A 19,562-nucleotide genomic window follows, 5' to 3' on the forward strand; every position below is an offset into this window, starting at 1 on the left:
TCACCTCCAACTACGCAACCTTACGCGCTGTTCACATCCAACTGCCCAACACTACAATAGCATATACTTCAACAATGAAAACCAACCACAGCCGTCACAAAGCACAGTTAGTGATTTTCATATAGAGTGCTACGTGGCGTTACCAACATAAAAACCTAAACAGCCTACTTACAATACTAAAGAGTTCTTTAACTTTCAAGCATGAAACTTCGTTTCCAATTTCTAAGGTTTGGTCTGACGGTGGCAGTACGGCTGGGCAAACAGTACTCGTATTCGCAAGAGCTGAAGATTTCCCGATATACCGCAGAGCTCAATACAGTATGAGTGCTGCTCGAACGATTACGAGACAATTTTTTGGATGTGAGGTCCGCCAGTTATGCAAAACACCGTTTCTCTCAGTACCAAACATGTTTCGGCACCATTGTTCCATCATCAGTGGATTTTCGTACTTTTTTATTCTGAAATGTGAACATTTTTGCTAAATGATTATAAAATTTTTAGTTCAAAACACCAGATCGTTTCTTTTTGTAAATTCCTTCACATTTGGTGTGCATGAATTTTCTGTATCACTTTTGTGTTAATTACTACAGGTAGCTTGTCATCTGCAACCAAACGATGTTGCCCGCATCTCGTGGTCGTGCGGTAGCGTTCTCGCTTCCCACGCCCGGGTTCCCGGGTTCGATTCCCGGCGGGGTCAGGGATTTTCTCTGCCTCGTGATGGCTGGGTGTTGTGTGCTGTCCTTAGGTTAGTTAGGTTTAAGTAGTTCTAAGTTCTAGGGGACTTATGACCACAGCAGTTGAGTCCCATAGTGCTCAGAGCCATTTGAACCATTTGAACCAAACTATGTTGATGAGAAAGTTTTTTTGCTGGGAGTTAACCTATCTTCTAGAATGTAATTTAGTTTTTCGCGATGTTTTCGCGCCTGTTTTCTTACTTACTTACGTTTTCGTGTGGCAAGCACTTCCATTCTCCGCATCATGCTGAGATGCTGTGATGCACACGTAACTGTAACAAGTATTTTCCACAAATAACGTAGTAAAACACTTTTCACTACACCAGAACACAGTGGGGGACCTCACATCCAAAAACATTTAACTGCAAGCACGGCCAATACAAGGAGCTGCAAATCAAAAAGATGGAGATTACGAGACATTTTTGACTTGACGTGGCGCGAGAGCAAATGATCGCGAGAAGCTAACAAGCTATAGCTCTGCTTGAAATTTAACGGTTTCGTGACACACAGGTGCAAATGGTAATACACTGAAGAGCCGAAGAAACTGGTAAATCTGCCTAATATCGTGTAGGGCCCCCGCGAGCACGCAGAAGTGCCGCAACACGACGTGGCATGGACTCGACTAACGTCTGAAGTAGTGCTTGAGGCAATTGACGCCATGAATCCTGCAGGGATGTCCAGAAATCCATAAGAGTACGAGGGGGTGGAGATGTCTTCTGAACAGCACGTTGCATGGCATCCCAGATATGCTCAATAATGTTCATGTCTCGCAAATTCTGTCCCCCCTCGCCCGTGCGCCAACTATAATACCACGTTCAAACTCACTTAGATGTTGATAAGCTGCCGTTGTAGCACCATCTACATCTACATGGATACTCTGCAAATCACATTAAGTGCCTGGCAGAGGGTTCATCGAACCACCTTCACAATTCTCTGTTATTCCAATCTCGTACAGCGCGCGGAAAGAATGAACACCTATATCTTTCCGTACGAGCTCTGATTTCCCTTAATTTATCGTGGTGATCGTTCCGGACTGTGTAGGTCGGTTTTAACAACATGTTTTCGCATTCGGAGGAGAAAGTTGATGATTGGAATTTCGTGAGGAGATTCCGTCGCAACGAAAAACGCCTTTCTTTCAATGATTTGCAGCCCAAATCCTGTATCATTTCTGTGACACACTCTCCCATATTTCGCGATAATACAAAACGTGCTGCCTTTCTTTGAACTTTTTCGATGTACTCCGTCAGTCCTACCTGGCAAGGATCCCACACCGCGCAGCAGTATCCCAAAAGAGGACGAACAAGCGTAGTGTAGGCAGTTTCCTTAGTAGGTCTGTTACATTTTTTAAGTTTCCTGCCAATAAAACGCAGTCTTTGGTTAGTCTTCCCCATAACATTTTCTAAGTGTTGTTTCCAATTTAAGTTGTTCGTAATTGTAATACCTAGGTATTTAGTTGAATTTACGGCTTCTAGACTAGACTGATTTATCGTGTAACCGAAGTTTAACGAATTCCTTTTAGCACTCATGTGGATGAACTCACACTTTTCGTCATTCAGGGTCAACTGACACTTTTCGCACCATTCAGATATTTTTTCTAAATCGTTTTGTAGTTTGTTTTGATCTTCTGATGACTTTATTAGTCGATAAACGATAGCGTCATCTGCAAACAACCGAAGACGGCTGCCCAGATTGTCTCCCAAATCGTTTATATAGATAAGGAACAGCAAAGGACCTACAACACTACCTTGGGGGACGCCTGACATCACTTCTGTTTTACTCGATGACTTTCCGTCAATTGCTACGAACTGTGACCTCTCTGACAGGAAATCACAAATCCAGTCACATAACTAGACGATATTCCATAAGCACGCAATTTTACTACGAGCCGCTTGTGTGGTACAGTGTCAAAAGCCTTCCGGAAATCCAGGAATACGGAATCGATCTGAAATCCCTTGTCAATAGCAGTCAGCACTTCATGTGAATAAAGAGCTAGTTGTGTTTCACAGAAACGATGCTTTCTAAACCCTTGTTGACTGTGTGCCAATAGACCGTTTCCTTCGAGGTGATTCATAATGTTCGAACACAATATATTTTCCACATCGACGTCAACGATATGGGCCTGTAATTTAGTGAGTTACTCCTATTACCCTTCTTGAATATTGGTGTGACCTGTGCAACTTTCCAGTCTTTGGGTACGGATCTTTCGTCGAGCGAACGGTTGTATATGATTGTTAAGTATGGACCTAATGCATCAGCAAACTCCGAAAGAAACCTAATTGGTATAAGTCTGGAACAGAACACCTGCTTTTATTAAGTGATTTGAGTTGCTTCACCACTCTGAGGATATTTACTTCTACGTTACTGATGTTGGCTGCTGTTCTCGATTCGAATTCTGGAATATTTACTTCGTCATCTCTTGTGAACGCATTTCGGAAGGCTGTGTTTAGTAACTCTGCTTTGGCAGCACTGTCTTCGATGGTATCTCCATTGCTATCGTGCAGAGAAGCCATTGATTGTTTCTTGCCGCTAACATACGTCACATACGACCAGAATCTCTTTGGATTTTCTGCCAGGTTTCGAGACAAAGTTTCGTTGTGGATACTCTTATAAACATCTCGCATTGAAGTCTGCGCTGAATTTCGAGCTTCTGTAAAAGATCGCCAATCTTGTGGATATTGCGTCTGTTTAAATTTGGCATGTTTGTTTCGTTGTTACTGCAACAGTGTTCTAACCCGTTTTGAGTACCAAGGAGGATCAGCTCCGTCGTTTGTTAATTTACTAGCAATAAATCTCGCAATTGCTGCCGATACTATTTCTCTGAATTTAAGCCACATCTGGACTATACTTATATTATTAATTTGGAATGAGTGGAGATTGTGTCTCAGGAAGGCGTCAAGTGAATTTTTATCTGATTTTTTGAACAGGCATACTTTTCTCTTATTTTTCGAGGATTTGGGAATTACAATATTCAATCTCGCTTCGACAGCCCTGTATTCACTAATCCCTGAATCGGTTTTGATGCTCGTTATTAACTCAGGATTATTTGTTGCTAAGAGGTCAAGTGTGTTTTCACAACCGTTTACTATTCGCATGGGCTCATGAACTAACTGCTCGAAATAATTTTCAGAGAATGCGTAAGGACAATTTCGGATGATATTTTATGCATACCTCCGGAATTAAACATGTATTTTAGCCAGCATATCGAGAGTAAATTAAAGTCACCACCAACTAATAGTATGAGTCGGGTACGTGTTTGAAATCAAACTCGAGTTTTCTTAGAACCTTTCAGCAATTGTATCATCTGAACTGGGAGGTCGGTAAAAGGATTCACTACTCCGAGGTTATTTGCTTCTACGTTACTCATGTTGGCAGCTGTTCTCGATTCGATTTCTGGGCACTTGTTGTGTTATACAGGGTGTTACAAAAAGGTACGGCCAAACTTTCAGGAAACATTCCTCACACACAAATAAAGAAAAGATGTTATGTGGACATGTGTCCGGAAACGCTTAATTTCCATGTTAGAGCTCATTTAGTTTTGTCAGTATGCACTGCACTTCCTCGATTCACCGCCAGTCGGCCCAATTGAAGGAAGGTAATGTTGACTTCGGTGCTTGTGTTGACATGCGACTCATTGCTCTACAGTACTAGCATTAAGCACATCAGTACGTATCATCAACAGGTTCGTGTTCATCACGAACGTGGTTTTGCGGTCAGTGCAATGTTTACAAATGCGGAGTTGGCAGATGCCCATTTGATGTATGGATTAGCACGGGGCAATAGCCGTGGCGCGGTACGCTCGTATCGAGACAGATTTCCAGAACGAACGTGTCCCGACAGGAAGACGTTCGAAACAATTGATCGGCGTCTTAGGGAACACGGAACGTTCCAGCCTATGACTCGCGACTGGGGAAGACCTAGAACGACGAGGACACCTGCAATGGACGAGGCAATTCTTCGTGCAGTTGGCGATAACCCTAATGTCAGCGTCAGAGAAGTTGCTGCTGTACAAGGTAACGTTGACCACGTCACTGTATGGAGAATGCTACGGGAGAACCAGTTGTTTTCGTACCACATGTACAGCGTGTGCAGGCACTATCAGCAGCTGATTGGCCTCCACGGGTACACTTCTGCGAATGGTTCATCCAACAATGTGTCAATCCTGATTTCAGTGCAAATGTTCTCTTTATGGATGAGGCTTCATTCCAACGTGATCAAATTGTAAATTTTCACAATCAATATGTGTGGGCTGACGAGAATCCGCACGCAATTGTGCAATCACGTCATCAACACAGATTTTCTGTGAACGTTTGGGCAGGCATTGTTGGCGATGTCTTGATTGGGCCCCCTGTTTTCTTCCACCTACGCTCAATGGAGCACGTTATCATGATTTCATACGGGATACTCTACCTGTGATGCTAAAACATGTGCCTTTACAGGTACGACACAACATGTGGTTCATGCACGATGGAGCTCCTGCACATTTCAGTCGAAGTGTTCGTACGCTTCTCAACAACAGATTCGGTGACCGATGGATTGGTAGAGGCGGACAAATTCCATGGCCTCCACGCTCTCCTGACCTCAACCCTCTTGACTTTCATTTATGGGGGCATTTGAAAGCTCTTTTCTACGCAACCCCGGTACCAAATGTAGAGACTCTTCGTGCTCGTATTGTGGACTGCTGTGATACAATACGCCATTCTCCAGGGCTGCATCAGCGCATCAGGGATTCCATGCCACGGACGGTGGATGCATGTATCCTCGCTAACGGAGGACATTTTGAACATTTACTGTAACAAAGTGTTTGAAGTCACGCTGGTACGTTTTGTTGCTGTGTGTTTCCATTCCATGATTAATGTAATTTGAAGAGAAGTGATAAAATGAGCTCTAACATGGAAAGTAAGCTTTTCCGGACACATGTCCACATAACATATTTTCTTTCTTTGTGTGTGAGGAATGTTTCCTGAAAGTTTGGCCGTACCTATTTGTAACAACCTGTATAGGCGTTGCTGATCGCAGTGCCGTATTGTGCCTGTTTACACATCTCTGTATTTGAATACGCCTGTCTATACCAGTTTCTTTGGCTCTTCTGTGCATGTGTGTGTGTGTGTGTGAGAGAGAGAGAGAAGTGCGTAACCTTGACTTGTACTGAGACAAGGCCACGCAGCCCACAGTGCTTTTGTAGCCGTGGTCGGGACCCCTCGCTGTAGCCGAGAGCTTATCGCTGGGAGCTGACGCGCGCCCGATCCTGTAACCGGATAGTTCTCCGCGTGCGCCCGCCGCCTGCGTCGTCATCTTCCACTCGTGCAGCGCCGTCAGAGGGGAGTCGGCCCTGCGGTACCGGGCCGCAGCACGCGCTAGCACTCCTGCGCCGCAACATCGGCTCCTTTTGTTTCCGGAAGCGCTTTGTGCCGCTTCGCCGTTCGCGCCAAATTGGAGCCGCAGATCGTGAGGTGACTAATCAAGGCTTTTGTGGCCGAGATAGTAGGAGGGGAAAAAGTGTTCCGAACGCTTCTATTATCGCCATGTGTTTCTCGGCGGCCGGGATGCGGCCCTTACGAGGCGGCAACACGTGTCAGCTTTTATACGCGCCCATTGTGCAGACGGTATTTGTTTGAGGGCACAATCGCTTAACCGCAATCCACGTGTCTGATTGTAGGCATCGTTTCTGAAAGGATAAAATATATATAATGACGCCGGAGAGAAAGGAAAAAAAGAACATCTGTTAGATTTAGAAAATTATTACCGCACTGTCGCGTGCCTGACGCCTTATTGACTAGAGTACACTTACGTTGCTTAATATACCGGCCGTTCATAAAGATCGTGTCAGTTTCAATGGTATATTGTAAAAAAAGCACTCCGTCTTCAGGCCACGAGTGGTCTAGCGGGACCATCCGACCGCCGTGTCATCCTCAGTGGAGGATGCGGATAGGAGGGGCGTGGGGTCTGCACACCGCTCTCCCGGTCATTATGATGGTATTCTTGACCGACGCCGCTACTAGTCGGTCGAGTAGCTCCTCAATTGGCATCACGAGGCTGAGTGAACCCCGAAAAATGGCAACAGCGCATGGTGGCCTGGATGATCACCCATCCAATATTGTAGAAGTGTAATTTAGATTATTTACAACAAATCATACATCAAATTAAACTAGCTTGGTTTTTCTTACAAACGTTCAATATGTGAACGTTTAGTTATACGGCACACGTAAAAGGTAAAACTCATTTTTTTTTTTGCAACTAGTCCGAAGTATCTACATCTACACTCATGTTCAGAGAAACGGAACAGCTTGATCGAATAGAAATTGGGACGTTTATATTCACAGGGCATGTACATCAGTATATTCTGCAGAAATGATTAGCATTTGAACCATGTCGGCCACCGGGTTCAAGGCCAACATGGATACCGAGGCGCAGCATCAACCACCGGTAAAATGTTCAAAATTGTTTAAATGGCTCTGAGCACTATGGGACTTAACGTCTGAGGTCATCAGTCCCCTAGAACTTAGAACTACTGAAACGTAACTAACCTAAGGACATCACACACATCCATGTCCGAGGCAGGATTCGAACCTGCGACCGTAGCGGTCGCGCGGTTCCAGACTGAAGCGCCTAGAACCGCTCGGCCACACCGGCCGGCGGGACTGATGACCTCAGATGTTAAGTCCCGTAGTGCTCAGAGCCATTTGAATTTGACATTTGAAGCTGAGTGGCGAACGATTCTACTGCCGCCAACATACATCGCGCAGAAGGACCACGAAGATGAGGTACGAGACATTAGGGCTCATACGGAGTCTTATAGACAGTCGTTTCCCCCTCGTTCTATTTGCGAGTGGAACAGGAGGGGAAATGACAAGTAGTGATACAGGGTATGCTCCGCCACGCGCCCTATGGTGGCTTGCGCAGTGTCTACGTAGATGTAGATGAAGAAGCTAAGGAAGGTAGGCGACAGCTGTAGGAACCACACAGGAAAGAAGAAGGGAAAACTTCCACGATACTAAAGGGAGCTGCAGAGGGTGAAAAGTACACGGGATGACAGAGATTTCAGGACATCGAACAAATACATGACGACGTTGGGTGCATATGCTGTTGTGAGATGAAGAGGTCGCACAAGAGTAAATGTAGTCACGAGCAGAAGAAAATCAGTCGGATTGACGAGAGGAAAGAAAAAAAAAATCGAACTGTTGGGCAAATTGCCCATGTGGCGTCATTTGGAAGACGTATACCTGGCTCCCTTTCAGACGACGATTTTTTTAGGACATTTTTAAATCGGAAGTACAATGTACCTTTGCCGTATAATTGAAACCGGAGGATATACTTGTTCGGGAAGGACACAAAAAAATTCTAAAGAAAATTATAAGGTCTGTTTGTGATTTCGAAGCACCGTAAGATTACGGGGGCCCCCATGAGGTTCAGATCGCGGTCGTTTGTAGCCGATCCGGGCGTATCGTGGGGCTGCTGCTGAGGTAGCGGCCGCCACGCTGGGGTGTGGAGTCGGCGAGACGCACGGCCACCGGTCCGGCGCAGAGGGCAGGGGAGAGGAAAAAACCGGGCTGTCCCATTAATTGCTGAGCCCGAACGCCGAGATTAAAGCCCAGCCGGCGCCTGGCCCGCCGTCCCGACGCCCGGAACCGGTCCCTGCCAGAGCTGGCCACAAAAAAACTCACTCACGCACACACGCATACGCACGCGTGCGTGCGTGCAGGACCGGGTCTGCCTGGACAACAGGCGGGACGCGGAGGTTGTGTCTGTGGCTGGCAAGATGCGAGCCGCCGCAGCCGTCTGCCCTTCGGTCACCTCGCACGTGCGCCGTGTTAGCGTCTCGCTGCTAAACAGTAGGCCTACAGCCGGCGGCACCTCCACTGACATACTGTCAGATACATTACCCCTGAGTCGTTAATAGACTTGCCATATCTACCTGGGACCTCGTCGGGACACTGAGATGGGGTGTAGAATTATTTAATATAATTACTTATTTATTTAGAACACTTGTACATGGAACTGTTGATGCAGAAGTAGTTAGTACACCATATTTTCAGTCTGGTGTTTTCTCGAGTCTACATCTACATACATACTCCTCAGTCCACCATACGGTGCGTGGCGGAGGGTACCTCGTACCACAACTAGCATCTTCTCTCCCTGTTCCACTCCCTAACAGAACGAGGGAAGAATGACTGCCTATATGCCTCTGTACGAGCCCTAATCTCTCTTATCTTGTCTTTGTGGTCTTTCCGCGAAATGTAAGTTGGCGGCAGTTAAATTGTACTGCAGTCAGCCTCAAATGCTGGTTCTCTAAATTTCCTCACTAGCTATCCACGAAAAGAACGCCTCATTTCCTGTAGAGACTCCTACCCGAGTTCCTGAAGCATTTCCGTAACACTCGTGTGATGATCAAACCTACCAGTAACAAATCTAGCAGCCCGCCTCTGAATTGCTTCTATGTCCTCCCTCAATCCGACCTGATAGGGATCCCAAACGCTCGAGCAGTACTCAAGAATAGGTCGTATTAGTGTTTTATAAGCGGTCTCCTTTACCGATGATGCCGGCCGCTGGTGGCCGAGCGGTTCTGGCGCTACATCTGGAACCGCGCGACCAATGTACCGAAGACGACTATCCGCCTTCCCCACAACTGCCATTACATGCTTGTCCCACTTCATATCGCTCTGCAATGTTACGCCCAAATATTTAATCGACGTGACTGTGTCAAGTGCTACACTACTAATGGCATATTCAAACATTACGGGATTCTTTTTCCTATTCATCTGCATTAATTTACATTTATCTATATTTAGAGTTAGCTGCCATTCTTTACACCAATCACAAATCCTGTCCAAGTCCACTTCTATCCTCCTACAGTCACTCAACGACGACACCTTCCCGTACATCACAGCATCATCAGCAAACAGCCGCACATTGCTATCCATCCTATCCAAAAGATCATTTATGTAGATAGAAAACACCAGCGGACCTACCACACTTCCCTGGGGCACTCCAGATAACACCCTCACCTCCGATGAATACTCACCATCGAGGACAACGTACTGGGTTTTATTACTTAAGAACTATTACTTAAGCACTAGCTCTAGAAGGTGCTTGTCTTGTCAATACAGGTTACGCAGCACGCAACGCTATCTGTGAGACGATCTTGTCGACATTAACTTCTTGACATAAATCAAACTGAGGCTGTATTTACATATTGCGCTAACAGATGGCGTTACTTCAGTACCTGAGCTACGTTTGTAACAGTATTTCTCAAACTCGTGACAAAATTGGGTGTCAATCTGTGCCTATCCATCATGGACATGGGACCTCGGCTGGTTAAGTAATTGTCAATGTCAATGAAAATCTCCAACAGCCGTGTAACTTAAGATGTTATTTTATTTTGTTTTGAAGGCTACCAGTTTCAGAATTTCACTATGCCATCTTGAGGCCCCATATACATCGCTCCAAATAACCGAAAATGTCATATAATGCCATAAATCCCTGGATGTCGTGAATTCAATCGTTTCGCTAGTGCTTCATTCGAAGACTTGATAGTAACTTTGAGTTGCTATCAAGTCTTCGAATGAAGCACTAGCGAAACGATTGAATTCACGACATCCAGGGGCACTATGTGACATTTACGGTTATTTGGAGAGATGCATGTGGGACCTGAAGATGGCATAGTGAAATACTGAAACGGATAGCTTTCAAAATAAAATAACAAATGGTTCAAATAGCTCTGAGCACTATGGGACATAACTTTTGAGGTCATCAGTCCCCTAGAACTTAGAACTACTTAAACCTAACTAACCTAAGAATATCACACACATCCATGCCCGAGGCAGGATTCGAACCTGCGACCGTAGCGGTCGCGCGGTTCCAGGCTGCAGCGCCTAGAACCGCTCGGACACTCTGGCCGGCATAAAATAACATTTTAAGTTCCACGGCTGTTGGAGAATTTCATTGCCATTGACAAAAAATTGTGTCTTGTCGGGATGTCGGAACAAGGAGGTCCACAACGGTGACGGTCCCGATATATTGGGACGGACTGCAACCCTAATCGTTAATCGACATCTGACCGTAACTCCATAGAGGTAGTGACTAAATTCTGAGGGACAACGCAAGGCCCTCACAGGAAAAGCACAAACCGAATTCCTTTGCTAGTAAGAAGCTATGAGAAATGGCGACATTTCTTACCAATAATCCTACATGACACGAAACTACTTTGCTTTCTGGATCCATTAGACTCCTGCGTCATACACCAACGACATTGGCCCCACTTCGCTTCTATCCACACAGATATAGATCTACATCAATACTCCGCAAGCCACCTTCCAGCGTGAGGCGGAGGGTATTTTTTGTACTTTCCCTTTTTCCTGTTCCAGACGCCTATGTTTCGCGAGGAAAACTAATGCTGGAAAGCCTCCGTGCCGGCTCGAATCCTTGTAATACTACCTTTATGGTGTTTTGCGAGCTATACTTTGGAACATGGATGGCTACCACAAGACGCTATTCGCGCCTTCTATGCCTCTTCCACGAACATACACTCTCGGAAATTTAACAATAGACCATACCTTGACGCAGAACAGTTCTCTTGCAGCGTCTGCCACTGCAGTTGAATGAACACCTCCGTGACGCTTTCGCACTTTCTAGATGAACCTGTAACGAAACGAACTGCTCTTCTCTGGATCTTCTGTTTTTTCTCTATCAAAAATGTTCAAATGTGCGTGAAACCTTATGGGACTTAACTGCTAAGGTCATCAGTCCCTAATCTTACAAACTACTTAACCTAAATTATCCTAAAGACAAACACCGCACACATCCATGCCCGAGGGAGGACTCGAACCTCCGCCAGGACCAGCCGCACACTCTAGGACTGCAGCGCCCCAGACCGCTCAGCTAATCCCGCGCGGCTTTTCCCTATCAGTCCTATCTGGTGCGGATCCCAGACTGACGACCAATATCAGAGTCAGACTTGAAGTCAGAGCAGCCACTGGCTGGATATATTATTCTGAAAAGATAAAACCGCTGTAGCTGTAAGTCCTTTATTTATAGCCACGACCGGTTTCGCACCATTTTAGTAGCATCATCAGGTGCAATCTGCACAACCTCATAGAAAAAGGTTCGTGTAATGCAAGAAAACACAACTGAAGTGAATGTATGTTCAAGCCGTATACATTTTTCATTTTAGTTATGTTTTATTGCCTTACACGAGTCTTTGTCTATCAGCTTGTACAGACAGCACCTGATAATGCAGCTAAAATGCTGCGAAACTGGTCGTACGTATAAATAAAAGACTCACAGCTAAAACGGTGTTACCTTTTCAAAACATTATTCAAGTACTGGTCGAACGAGTGGTGTTGTTTCCTTTGTCAACGGACTGCATTTCCTGAGGATTCTCCCAATGAATCTGTCTGGCATCTGCCATACACGCGATTAATTTTGTGTGGTCGATCCACTTGGAATCCCTCCTTATGCATACTCCTAGATATATTATGCAAGTAACTGCTTTCCTGTTATAAACACTTATCAAACGGCTGTACTTCCATCTGAAACTTCTACTCCCATTTGAAACTTCTATCTACGCAGAAGAGCTATTGGCCATAAGGAAGGTCACTAACTATGGAATACAGATATTGAAGCTCATATTGCTACAGATTTCCAAATCGTTATGTAGAAAATACAAAATCCAAAATTCTAGAAGCAACTAACAGATGCATTTCGGATATATTGGACACAATCACAGAAGAAAGGACAAATGATGTAGTCGTCCTCTTGGTATGGATAAGGGGACATCTTGGAATGTTGCTTAACGAAATAGTCTACCAACTATCAAAACGGAGCATTGCTGATGGACGGTTCCGCCTAACACCAAAATGTGATATCGCTTTCAAACCTGAGACCAAGAAAGCTGCTTACCATTCCTGGAACTGTGAGTGATGGTTGGAGTGATGGTTGAGTTGATGGTTGGAGTCCTGATACGTGAGTTTCAGATTATCTGCTAATCCAGTAATGCTGGCAACTGATGGGTTATGCATGGGGATCGTATCAACCTGTACCGCATCAAAACAGCCTGAAGATGACTCAGTGAAGCGTCGAAACTGGTAGCGAAAAAATAAAATAAAATCATAAGGACGGCTGCAAGTGTTTTTATTTTTTTGTCACTCTTCTATTGTGGTTTGACTACGCGAAGCGAAGTGAACATCGTACGTCTGCGGCTTGGACACTGATGTTACCCGGCACATTTACGTCGAATACAAATTCTACTTTCTGGACTTTGTGATCAGGATCAAACTGACGTAATCCTGGCTTGCAGTGAGTACAGGGAAGCACAAGAAGTACTTGTCCGAATTGGCTTTCCACTACCTACAAGTGTTGCCTTGTTCCTCCGCAGATTCAGTGTGAAGAAATACAGTTTGATAGCGAAAAGTCTACGAGGGTCATACAATATCATGCAGCATTGTGTATATGTGTAAACTCAAACTGTCTTGACCTTGTAATTCACGTTCCATAAAATGAGAACGTAGACACCGATCGCCACATTTTGAAATAACAGTGTCTCACATTATTGATACTTTCCGTAAGTTATAACTTACCTTAATATCAAGGAGGCTGCTGAAGGTTAAACGAAGACCGTCAGCACTGTATGTTTCCAGTCAAGTAATCGGGTAATTCAATTTATCTGGGATAGAATCTCTTCAGGACAGTGATCAGTTTTATCACAGTTTTGACTTACTATCCTTATCCTAAAAGTGAGACTAATCGCTTAACAGAAACTTTTTCTGATAGATCTTACAATTCTATTTTTCCACGAGACATTTAAATTTCTTCGTTATCTGCGATAATGACTGAAGCACAAGGAATGAATTCAAGTTTGTGCTGCGACCGGGACTCGAACCAGGGACTTCTTGGTTGCTAGGCAGAAATGCTAACCATTACATCACCACAGCACTGTGGTTAAAATTGCTGCACTAACCACCCAAGTTGAGTGCCCTCCCAAACACAAACTTCAGTTCGTATCTACTGCTTATTTTCCCTTACATTGTCACTACTGCCAGGGCTCTCCGGCACTGCAATAGCACCTCAGCATTGGACGTAATGGGAAAGTCAAGATCACCCATGGTATAGAACTTTCCCATTACGCCCAATGTTGAGGTGCTGTTGCAGTGCCGGAGAGCCCTGGCAGTAGTGACAACGTAAGGGAAAATAAGCAGAAGATATGAAATGAAGTTTGTGTTCGGGAGGGCACTCAACTTGGGTAGTTCGTGCAGAAATCTTAACCATACTGCTGTGGTAGTGTAATGGTTAAAGCAAGAAGGCCCAGGTTCGAGTCCTGGCTGCAGCACAAATTTTAATTCATTTCTTCTGCTTCAATCATTATCGTAGAAACTTTTTCGTTAATATAGTACGACAGAGTTGATCTGTGTCTGCCGGCCAACGGTTCCTTCGCCGACGTGTTGCACTTACGTCACGTAGCGGTATTGGGCCTCGAACGCGTGGAGTGCGGCAAGGTCATGGGTTCGCCAATCTGCACGGTTAAAAAGAAGAGATGAATATTGTTACAAGAGATGTTAAGTTTAGCGAATAAGTACATGTGCCATTGCTCATATGACGCGGGCTTTGCGTTATTTCATTTGTTTGCTATTACTGTCATGTATTTTTATGATTAATCAAACTACCCAACTTCGGAGAAAAATGTATCTCGTAAAATGTTTTCACTTTAAATTCAGAAGATTTACGTCCCAAGACGAACCAATAAACATATTTCTTCGTGTCACATACTTGTACGTGTCGGTAACATTACATAAATTTCGCTCCATGTGGAATTATATATTTTATTTTTTCGTCACAGTTTCCTGTGTCATTGACCAGCGATCCTAAATATATCCAATCATTCACTACCTCACATCCTTTAAGCAACCTGTATGTTGGACTAAACCTTGTGGATTAATAACCATTAGTTGGTCTTCTCATGTTTATCTCCATACCGAAATTTAAACAAACAGCATTCGCTGAAGATGCTACCCACATTGCTGGAAGTGAGAAAGAAATTTGTGATCCGTTCTCCAGAATGAAGTCTATTAGCTTAATTTTGGTTACAGAGATAAACACGAAAAAAAGAAAAAGTAATGCTTACGAAAACTCAAAGTTTAGATCAAATTCAACTTACAGGTTGCTTAATCAGAAGGCAGTACATCATGGTGGACATTTAGAATCTTTGATCAATGACACAGGAAAGTGTGTTAAAGAAATAAAACGACATGTATTCCTTGGCCGAGCTGCAACAGTTAAGTTACTAAATGTCTGGCAGAACGGGGCCGTTTTCAATACAACAGAGATGCGCTTGGTGTTACCTGTGTTCTTTAAAGCTGCGAGGTCTCGACCGTGAAAGCTAGAGATGTGGTGTTGGCGGAAGATGTTACGCGTTGCGTGGACAGAAAGAAGAACCAACGCTTCTCTTATAGAAGAACTTAGCAACACAGGGAGTTTGTCTTCCCGCGTCAGTCAAAGATAATTCCAGTTCCTTGGGTACATTTTGAGAAGAGAGGGGCTAATTTAGAAATAGATCATCTTGCAAGGCAAAATCGAAGGCAGAAGACCATTAAGACAGAGCAGCATGCAGATGGTTGGATCGAACGAAGAAAATTACCGGCCTACCTTTTAAGTTTACATAAAGAAGAACCGAAGATAGCTGTGGATGGAGGTCTTCTAGTCGAAGAGTCCGCTACTACGAACTGAATGAAGACATTAGGTCACGAAATTGAAAAATGAGTAAACCGACTAAAATCACGCACGGTGTTATGACAACAGTAGCTTTTCCCGAGTGACAGTAATGACTGGAAATAGAAACGGGGACCAAATGATAGTGTTAGAATATGTTGCTAAGTTGTTTTCACACTACAGTTATGAAGGGTCGGGGTTCAATTCTCCGTCGGTGCCTCGATTTCTGTCTATCGCTTACAGCTTCTTTCACACCTGACAAAAATGGCTCTAAGCACAATGGGACTTAACATCTGAGGTCATCAGTCCCCTAGAACTCAGAACTATTTATACCTAACTAACCTAAGGACATCACACACATCCATGCCCGAGGCAGGATTCGAACCTGCGACCGTAGCAGCAGTTCGATTCCGGACAGAAGCGCTTAGAACCGCTCGGCCACCGCGGCCGGTCACCTGACAAAGATTCGTATGTGTGACAAACGGCAAGCTGCGCGATTGTTAAGGTTTCGCGTGAATCTCTAGGTCCATCCACAGCCGTCTGGGCAAGTACGTTCAAAGGTCCGAGGAAGGCAAAGCCATACCTCATCAAACAGTAGCGTGCCTAGTAAAGCACTGTCCTGAAAGCAAGCTTCGGGTTGAGCACAATGACTTTGAGAGATGCTTTTTAGACAATGTGTAGAAGTAACGGAGCATTCGACTTTTCGTCGACGTTGTTCAGCTGGTTGGGAACTCGCGCCTCGCGTACGTGTTGCACCACTTGTGCACCCCTGCAGAGCCGGCTGTGTTTGCAGCCCGTCTTGTACACCCCTGCGGGCAGGTGGCTGGCAGGCAGGTGGTGTGGCGGGGGTGTTCTCCCCTTCTCTTTGGCTCTGCCACCGGTTCCTGTTCCTGCTGCCGCATAACGCTGCACCCCGCTGCGTTTTTTTCCACTAGGCGCTGTGACGTCCGATACTATACTCGACTGCTGCCCGTTCCATTTAAAAGTGCTGCGCACGTGTTCTTCCGCGACGAGCTGGAATCAGACCTCTGTCTCACCACTTCGCCGTTAGGGCCAAATCTATAGATCCACACGGCTGCGCTCTTCGCTCATTCTAACCATTGCTCACAGTCAGCATCACAGCAACTTTATTTGTAATGTTTTACAGGCGTCGTCATGCATCGTCAAGGTCAAATCGTTCTGCGCCTCACGTCACGGAACTCGAGGCATTCTTCCCTGCAGTTTAAATGGCAGCATTCGTGCAAGCCATCAGCGGAATGGGGAGTCAGTGGGATGTTACAGGGATTCTCAGCGAATGTTCGAAGTTACGCCGACGTAATTGCGACGCGACATAATACTCTGATTCACTGCAGCCTGGCTTTTTGTGAAGTTCTTCGACCCATAATCGGTCCCCGGATATTTTCCTGTCACACGTCTGACAATTGTTTGTTAAAAAGTGTTCAGTTCATGTTAAAAGGAAGGCCCGCCCATAATTGCTTCTATATTTCAGTATTGTCAGAGGAAGGCAAATGCATAGCTAGTGACAGTAGTAAAGCCTAGCAAACCAAACCAATTTTCGATTAACATCGTTACCTTTAGTATGTTAAATTTGGTTAAACCAAGCGTATGTAGGTAGATTTTATGCTTTGGGTGATACTTAATTTCTACTGTTCTTGTCTACTATTTTTGCATTAAGTTTTAAATGGCTATCATGTTAGTATTTCCAGCGCTTTATACACAATCAGTAAGAAGGATATCACCATGATGACAAATATTAATCATATTTTTCAATATAATGATAACAAAAACATTTACTGTGTTCTAATATTGTCCGTCTTGAGGACCAGACGTAGAAACGGTTAAGATAGTCATTATAAATATTTTAGCATGCTCCCGCTAATATTGGGAACATAATCTTCAGCAGTGCGTTTTGGGAGTCAAGCTCCCATCTTCTTCCATGCCTTTCAGGGGGTGACTAGTCTCATATGTATGTTTGGCAACCACCGATCTGCCGTAGTGGCTCATTCTAGAAGCGTCCGCGTACTCCCTGTATCTTGTCGAAAATTACCTTCCCGTTTGTCGTGCGTACTTGCTTGACACGATACACACTGTATTTTAAAAAACACCTGCCTATCCCGATTTACTTTCCTGTTGCCAGCTTCCATGCTTTAAACTTTATCTCATTTTCTTGCTGTGAACGCCAGGACGTTGTACGGCCGAAAAATGTTCTCCATGAAGTTGGCCGATCGTTATTAGACAAGAACTAAATGTGGGACCTACTAGAAACGTAATTAAAAATACAGACTGAACTGTATAGCGAACATATGTGTAACAGAAGTCTAACTAAAGCTGCAAAATAATATAACGCAACAGGAAAGAGTAAAGTTGGACGTCTCTTAAAGTGATTGCACTAACAGTCGTAAGGTAGAACAGGCCAAAAGGCGTAATCGAGAAGGGATGTCAAATTGATTTCATATTTTTAGATATCAAGAAAACTTTTGACACCGTACCTCAAAGCGACTTCTAATCAGATTGCGTGCCTATGGAATATCGTCTCAGTTTGCGACTCTATTCATGAAGTCCTGCTAAAAAGGTCACAGTTCGTTTTAATTGAACAGTGTTATCTAGTGAAACAGATGTGGTATCCGGCGTTCCCCAAGGTAGTGTTATAGGCCCTCTGCATTTCCTGATCTGCGTAAACGATTCAGGAGACAGTCTGAGCAGCCCTCTTAGATTGTTGGTAGATGCTGCTGCTATTTACTGTCTTCTCAAGTAATCAGATGATCGAAATCAATCATAGAATGATTGGGCCAAGATATCTGTATGGTATGGATAATGGCAATCATGAAATTTTTGAAATCACTGACATGAGTACTAAAAGAAGTCCGCTAAATCTGGGTTGCACGATAAATCACAAATCTAAAAGCTGTAAACTGGACTAAGTACTTAGGGATTACAGTTACGAATAACTTAATCTGAAACGTTCACATAGACAATGTTGTGGAGAAAGCAAGCCAAAGACTGCGAATTTTTGGCAGAACACGTAGAAAATGTAACAGGTGTACTAAAGAGACCGTCTACACCACCCTTTAGTGTCCGCCCTGTTCTGGAGTATTTTTGTGCGGTGTGTAATCCTCGTCAGATAGGGGTGACAAAGGACATAGAAAATGTCCAAAGAAGGACAACTTGTTTTGTATATCACGAAACAGGGGAAATAGTGCCACAGATATGATACGGGAATTGGGGTGGCAATTATTGAAACAAAGGCGTTTTGCTTTGCGGCAAGATCTTCTCATGAAATTTCAATCAGCAGCTTTTTCCTCAGAGGGTGAAAACATTTTGTCGGCGGCCACGTACATAGCGATAAATGTTCATTATAAAGTAGAAGAAATCAGAGCTCGCACGGATGGATATAAGCGTTCGTTTCTCCCGCACACTGTTCGAGAGTGGGACGTTAGAGAAATAGCTTGAAGGCAGTTGGATGAACCCTCTGCCAGGCACGTAATTGTGAATAGCAGAGAAATCATGTATATGTAGGTGTAGATCCTTGAAGACGGCGGTGGTGACTTGGTAGTACCTGTGTAAAGAGAATAATAATTATAATAAAGATTTTATTGCTGGTAAACAAAAAGGTTAAACGTCAAATGACAATTGCTTTAAATCAGGCTATCTATATGGAGTTTAAAATTTTCCCGGAGAATTAAATGTTCGATGACATTTCGGTATTGCAGCCGGTTGTCGTAAACATCACTCCACTATGGTTAAAATGGCACTGAGCACTATGGGACTTAACTTCTGAGGTCATCAGTCTCCTAGAACTTAAACCTATCTAACCTAAGGACGCCACACACACCCATGCCCTAGGTAGGATTCGAACCTGCGACCGTAGCGGTCGCAGATTCAAATCCTGCCTCAGGCATGGATGTGTGTGACGTCCTTAGGTTAGTTAGGTTTAAGTAGTTCTAAGTTCTCGGGGACTGATGACCACAGATGTTAATTCCCATAGTGCTCAGCGCCATTTGAACCATTTGAATTTTTTGGAGAACTCGAACCTCTGCCTGGACCAGCCGCACAGTCCATGACTGCAGCGCCTTAGACCGACCTACCAGTCATCTTCAGGTGAGTCTTCGGTGGCTCAACTGAAGATGACCG

At 44.4% G+C, this 19,562-nt stretch overlaps 1 protein-coding gene across 2 annotated transcripts in view; it reads left to right on the plus strand.

The window, feature by feature from the left end:
- The window catches only part of LOC126241918 (uncharacterized), a 453,558-nt gene that overhangs the window by 233,217 nt on the left and 200,779 nt on the right, over positions 1 to 19,562 (plus strand). The window lies entirely within an intron of this gene.

This window comes from Schistocerca nitens, chromosome 1 (genome assembly GCF_023898315.1).
Source record: "Schistocerca nitens isolate TAMUIC-IGC-003100 chromosome 1, iqSchNite1.1, whole genome shotgun sequence".
Taxonomy (NCBI): Eukaryota; Metazoa; Arthropoda; class Insecta; order Orthoptera; family Acrididae; genus Schistocerca; species Schistocerca nitens.